Here is a 7300-nt window from a genome sequence, read left to right on the forward strand (position 1 = left end):
CCTGTGATAATCCGCCGTCTCTCGCTTTGCAGCAAATAAATGCAGTATATGAGGGGTTTTGCCCAAATTCAAACGTTAGATCAACCACTGAGTTACCAAAGAGCAAAACAGGACCATCTAATGACATCGACAATTCAACATCACTTGATGAAACTAAGCCGAGCCCTCCAAGTGTTGGTAACGAAAAAGTACTTGTTCCGGTGATAGCGGTTTTTGTATTTCTTTCCGCGGTGCTGTTGGTATGTATATGTGCAAAAATATACAAACGCAACCGGACGTCTAGCCACGATTTGCCTTTGGACACAATGACAGTAGACGATGGACAAATTTCGCATCCTCATGGCGCTCCAATGTCTCCGCAAACAGTCATCGAGAGCGACCAACAACCAAACGAAACGACTCAAATGATGACCAGCTCAGTTGATGGTGCAGGATGTGAAGTAATGACACCCGATAAAATGCCACATTCTTTGTATCTCGAGGCAAAAATCCAAGTCAGTAGGAAGCTATTCTGAGACGATGGAGAGCATGTTGTGTCCTAAAAACTAAACACGACGAATTTATGCGAATATTGGGAGCGTGGATTTTCTTCTTTTGGACCCTTGTTTTTCCCTACTGCATTCACGATCTCCTCTTGGTATTTCAGGAGAATATCAAGTACGTCTCTATAGTTCTACCATTTCAGATGTTCTTCCTTAGTAGTCATTAGGATCCAAGATCTTAAGAGATCTCGTAATGAGATGGAGAAAAAAAACATGCATAGAAAGAAAGGAAAGGTACACCTCAATTCAGGGGAAATCAAAAATCCCGTCAGAGATAAATGTATTATTTATAAAGAATTCGATTGCAAACTGCAAACTACAACTGCATTCGTAGTTGAAATATCTACGATTAATAGAAGCAGCTGAAATAACTACAAGAATAAACTCCTTGTTATGTAACAAATTCAGGTACCACTGGAAAGGTTTTATTTTGTTCTATGTGATGATTAATTTATACTTTTAAATGTTTAAAAGTGGCACTTCATACGTCTTGCAATCAAGCTATTTATAACATAATATTATGCAAAAGTGTATAAACAATAATGTGTTAAAAATCTTCGCCAGTCCATCCAAGCTGTGATGACTGCGAGTTTATGGGCGTGTATATTATGATTAAAGACATTTGGAACTCAGATATGAATAGTTATAGCTATAGTGAAGCGTAAGACTAGTTTTATTTTTTATTTTTTGTAAGATATTGAAGTTTATTAGCGGCCAGTCCCTGACCGACATTTACAAATCTTGATGTGTGTACATGTACCTTGAGTATGCACAAGAGCTCGGGTAGTACTATAAAATATTCAAATCGGGTAGTGCTTTTGCAAAACATCAATTATCATCTCGTCATTCAGAAATCTGAACTGGAAACTGTAGGCCTATAAATCTCTTCATTACTGAGTTGCATTCAGCATTTGATCGATCTTTGGTTACTCTTAGCTACATCCTTATACACTGCCTGATGGGAACTAACGAAAACTGCTAGAAGTAACTATTAATACTATATACAATCATAATATATTGAGAGAAAATAAACTTCAGAGACAGTATATTGTAATCCTCATTATGATGAAAATGACTCATGATACAGAGAATTCTTATTATTATTAATTTTGATCTCAATTTATATCTGTAATTTACGTAATTGGTCAAACGAGGCAATCTGGAAAATGTGTCATGGAGACACATTTGACATGGAGACACATGTGTCATGGAGAAGCATTTTTGAATTGAATTGAATTGAATTGATACCTTGTGCTTTACATAGGTGTATTGACGTTTAGAACGACTACCATGTAGAATGGTTAATTCATACCTTCGTGTGTTGTGATAAAAAACTGAATGAAACTGGTCACAAGTTGATAAAGTGTCTTGAATAATACAGAGATACATTGATGACTTGTGGACAGTTATAAAGAAGTTTAGACTTGTACTATACATTGGCAGCCATCTCAAACTGCATTAAGTGTGATCACTACATGGCAGGAAATGTAATAATGGATTAAGCTTTTGATAATCCTCCTGACTGCTGATAACTTTCAATTCCAGTGAATGATAGTGAAATAACACCTTTGGATTCAATCCGTAAAGAATGATGTTCATTGCATGCACAAGTTGGCTCCTACTTACGTATCTTTAGAAGGGATAGCTGAACAAGCCGATTTTCAACCGTTTGACGATAAAATGTGTGGTTTAGATATTGCAATCTCAAACGGGATGTTACAGATTCAACCTATACTCGTGTCATATTTTCATGCGGAAAATAGGTTTTGACTTCTCATACCAAGTAATTTCAGTCATTGAAAAGGCTAATCATGTAGTCAGTGATACATGTTTCGATGTGCGTACTACTAGTTCTTTACATTCGTGTGAAAGTTGTTAATTGTATCGTAAGCTATTGGTACAAGTAATTTTTGGTTGTCTTTTTCTATTCACAGATAACTTTATAGGTAGCTTGGCTTCCATCGTACATAATGTATGAAATCAAATTTTATAGGTAGACCCTCTTTACATATATTGTCTGTGTATAATATCTTTACAACAAAACCGTATTATTCCCATGACTGAGTTGCTCTGCCTTTATAAACAGAAATAAATACATGTACATCAATCAAAGTTCACCCATTCAGTTATAGAAATCACTTATGAGACTTGCATCTTTGTCTTATATACAACTTTCTATAAGATTCTGTTTCATTAATGCATGATTATAATTATGCGATTAGCATTTTCATGTGCTTATGTTTATCTATAGTGCATTTTATAGGGTTGAGTTTACTCAATGGGGTACTGTGAAATGAGAAAACATTTTACTGCTATCCACATCTGCCGATGCATTTAAGTCCGAAAAACAACACGTACACACATTTATACATAATTATTACGTATAGGCCTATTTAAATTATACATTAAGATACAAGTACAGTATGTGTGTAATGATGACCACCAAAATTTTGCGGACTGAACAAGTTTGTTTTTATTGCTTAAAAGCTTTGATATTTTTGATATCAATACAAGCATGGTTTCATTTTTAACATTGAAAAACATGACATGCAGTGCTGTTGCTTCAACCACGGTCACACAGCAGGAACAATTTCTCAGGACAAGCCAGCTGATGCCATGCCTCCAACAAAGTCAATTCAAAAGTTGAATGCACTTTATGTACAAGTTCACTTTAATAATGACATGAATAAAATCACACATATACCTGGACGTTTCGTTGAAAAAAAAAATTGAAAAAAAAAAGATTGAGAACGATGTGAGATTTAAAGGTAGGGGATACCTTTTACAGACATCCCGAAATGCAGCAAAACATTAAATATGAACCTCAGGGGACTTGCTTAGGCCACTGCTTCGAAATTTAGAAGTCAACCGTTATCTAAAATTTGAATAATGCACAAAACTCAACTACTCAGTAGTTCTGTGTGTCAGCCACACTTAAGCCTTTTTGTTGCATTCTTCTGTATTTGTGATCTATAAACACAAATCTAAAAGTACTAGAGTTGATGTAATAACATATAGAGTGTGTGGTAAGAATGTATATAGAAATGTTTGTAAGTGTTGACGAACTTTCTTCACAAAATATACATGATGGACACACATGCAGTACATGGGTCTGCAAAGGTAGCCTAGTAATGTACTGCAATTTACGGTGAGCCCCGAAAACAATTCAATTCAAAATCTAACCGTCAAAAAAATGTACTAAGTGTTACCTTCCACTTTCAATACTTTATGGGAGTTTCGAAAATGATATTCTCTTCAACATACCACTGTATTTATACAACTCTTCATTTAAGGCGTGCAAATGGGATTCCCTACCTTTAAAGGTTTCCCATCTTATTACGAAAAAGTTCGTCAAAAATTAGCAACCGTGGTCAATATTCCGTCATGCAGTTGGACAATTTGAGAAAATAAAATAAAACAAAACAAACATTAAAAAATACATTCTATATCATGAACAACAGATATGTCTTGTTAACATACTTTTAAAGAGTGTTTTATCCCGATTCATGTTTTGATACCATATTTGTGTGGCATGGGCTCACGCATGGATAAGCAAGAGGCATATGGTAATTCACCTGCAACGAATCTGCACATATTTATACTATTGTCTAAGTTTCCGTCAGGTACACCATTGACCTTTAAAAAGACAAACGTTTGCATTCATAGTCTAAAGTTACAGCATTGTAATGCACACGATGTGTGTCTGTGTTTGTTTTTGTACATTTCCACCTTTATAATATACAATATGTCCCCAAACAATGACAATCAGATTTTCGCATCGATAACACGCAATATGATTAAAATGTCTAAATGCCACTTCAGGGTCGTAATATGTGACGTCTTAGCTCTATTTTGCAGAAAACCCCATTCAATTTTTAAGCGGTCACAGAGAAATGTGGATTGTTGTAAAGCATGTCATGAGTCTGATTCTTCCAAGTTTAGCACTTGGATGCTCTTGTGTGTGAACACAGTCATTAGACAGAACTTGGAGGGAAGAGATTCCCGACATGCTCTACAAAATTCTTCATTTCTCTTTGACCACTGAAACAAATCGAATGGGGTTTTCTGTAAGATGTGGGCAATGAGTAAGTTTCGTATCCTGGTATTGTATTTGGTATGATTCACTATCTTAAAGTTATCATTGCGGAGGGTCTCATTGTATTTTACTTGGGGGGACATACTGTACTTGCAGGTAATGAGACCAAACAAAGCATGCATGACTAACCCTCCCTCACGTATCATTGGAAACTGTGCTGACAAATGTTACTACAACATGGGCATAGAGGGCGTGAATTCAAATAAGTGGATCACTGAAAAGATCAGAAAGCATGTGAAGATCAATCAAAACTGATAAAGGATTTATACTTGGAATTAAACATCAGAAATTTAACAACACTGTAAACAAATCGCGCAATTAATTCTTAGTTTGACTCTTAAAAGATGATGATATTAATACTGTAAATTTAAACATTGAAGGAACATTGTACAAAATTCGAAAAACAAAAATTTTGTGCCCTCAAAAGACATTTGAGCCTCCAAAAGTGTTCGACATCACCAGTAAACTATCTTGAACTAGACAAAGACCTTATCATCTTCTGCTGTGTGTACGTATTGCATACGAAAGAGTTCGACCAAAGTTCCCATTCTTTGTGTACTCGTGTACTCATTTTTTTTTTTCAGTCATCGCAATAGATTACAGAGAGGCATAAACATCGAGACGCGTCGGAAGCGCCCGGTGCGTTGCCGAACTTTACACCCTTTGCCTTTCATAACAGTCCAAGCGTGGAAAACATCGACCCTGGCGCTGCTTGATGTCATACGTTTATCCAACGATTGTAGGGACCTAGAGTTTGTTGTCATTTCATAATTTGGCGTTTCTTTTTAGAATATTTTCATATGACAAGCTATTTACAACTGAACAACTATTTACAACTTTGCTAACTGTAACATGAATGCCCTATTACATTTTTATAAGAATGAACATCAAAATTGCGAGAGAAAAAACAACAACAACAAATAAAGCAAACGAAACCCTGTCTCAAGACTCGTGAAGGGTAAAGCAATATCTCGACCTTTCAATTAGAACAAACATCCGATTCCCCCTTTAGGCCAGTCGGTCCCACCCCTTCACACCACCCCTCCCCACCCCCACCCCCCCCCCCCCACACACACATATACACACATACACACAAACACATGTGTTCCACGATCCCTGTCAAGTATATCAGTTACTCTAACTTCCAAATCTAAAGTCTAGTCATTTTTTTTTTAATTTATGCCGTCTTCAACTGTTTTCAATCAGCTGAAATGTAATGTTAAAAAGGGGAATGGATATGCTTGTAATTAAAGGAAACCAAAACCCAAAGGGTATTTGAAGTATGTGTGGACAACAATGTAAAGAAAATCTAAAGGGAATTCCACAAAAATTCATTTTTCATGAAAATTACACATTCCATCAACTTGATACTGACATATGCCAAGGGTAGCAATTATTCCCCCTGCTTTCTGAAAGCAGTTAGTCAAGTGCTCTTTCATTATGCTAGAAGAGTGAATTTTTGTGGAATTCCCTTCTTTGTAATTATCGTTGACCACACATGATGTCATAACCTCTAGTAGTCTCCTCATCCAGCATTTCCAACACCAAAACTTTAAAAATTTCATAACTTTAGCATCGAATGTATGATTTTCCTTAACCGTCACTGATGTGTTCTACTAATGTTGCTGCTTTCCCTCAATCAACATTTCTCTTTGGGTTTTGGTTTCCTTTAACCATAATTCTTTTTCCCATGCAATGGTCGTGTTTTCTTCTACAGAGTAAAGTTCATAAAATTTCCAACCGACCGCATTGAATTATTCAAATCATGAAATAATCGCTCCGACCAATGTATAGGGATTTCCCTCGAACGCTAGCGCACTGAAGTGATTGGCTACTTGCTTTGATATTCTGTGGCCAATGCCCACTACCGCGCAGAAATATGAAATCTTTGGAATCAAACAATCATATTATGGACCAGTCATTACCAGTTTTGCCACACAACACGATCAGGCCTTCTTTTTCTGCATTTTCAGCTAGATTCCATGCGTGAACGGGTTTGTTATCAATTGGCATACTCCTTTTTCAGGAAAGATAGACGACTTTAAAATACTGTCTTTTTGCTATCAAGAAACGCTTGGATCAAGACGAGAATCAGCTATGGATAGAAATCTTGCAGTAATGTGTTTGGTTAGTTTTCTATTCAAATTAGTGTTAGATGGCCAGGGAGGGCAATGCATGCCGACGCAGAGAAATCAGACCGAATCTTCTTGTGACGTCACATGCATCTACTTAGAGACTGACCGATATGCAGTCTGCGTGTACAGACAGCTGAGTGAGGTGCCCATGGAGTGTAATGCTGCTTCCTACCTTTCGTTACGTCACGATCACATCGAGAGAATCGAACCGGGAACCTTCAAGAGCTTTTCAGAACTTGAGGACCTCATCCTATCCAACAACAGAATCAGACGGGTAAAGTCATTGTGCAGTTACTCTAATCTATTAAATACTATACATAAGCTGTGATTCTAATCACTAGATCGTTTTGGGTTTGTGTGTTTGTTTGTTTGTTTTTCATAGGGGTATATTTAATGTATTCAAATTCTCTGCATACTTTGTTCACAAAAGATTGCCTTTAAAATCACAAAGCTTGAATTGAATGAATGCTATGTGAATGTCTGCCTTTAAGAAAATTAATTTGAGAGAGCAGTTCCGTCCTATGATA

The sequence above is a fragment of the Diadema antillarum genome, unplaced genomic scaffold (assembly GCF_040938485.1).
Source record: "Diadema antillarum isolate AM-2024a unplaced genomic scaffold, OU_Dant_1.0 seq00001804_RagTag, whole genome shotgun sequence".
Taxonomy (NCBI): Eukaryota; Metazoa; Echinodermata; class Echinoidea; order Diadematoida; family Diadematidae; genus Diadema; species Diadema antillarum.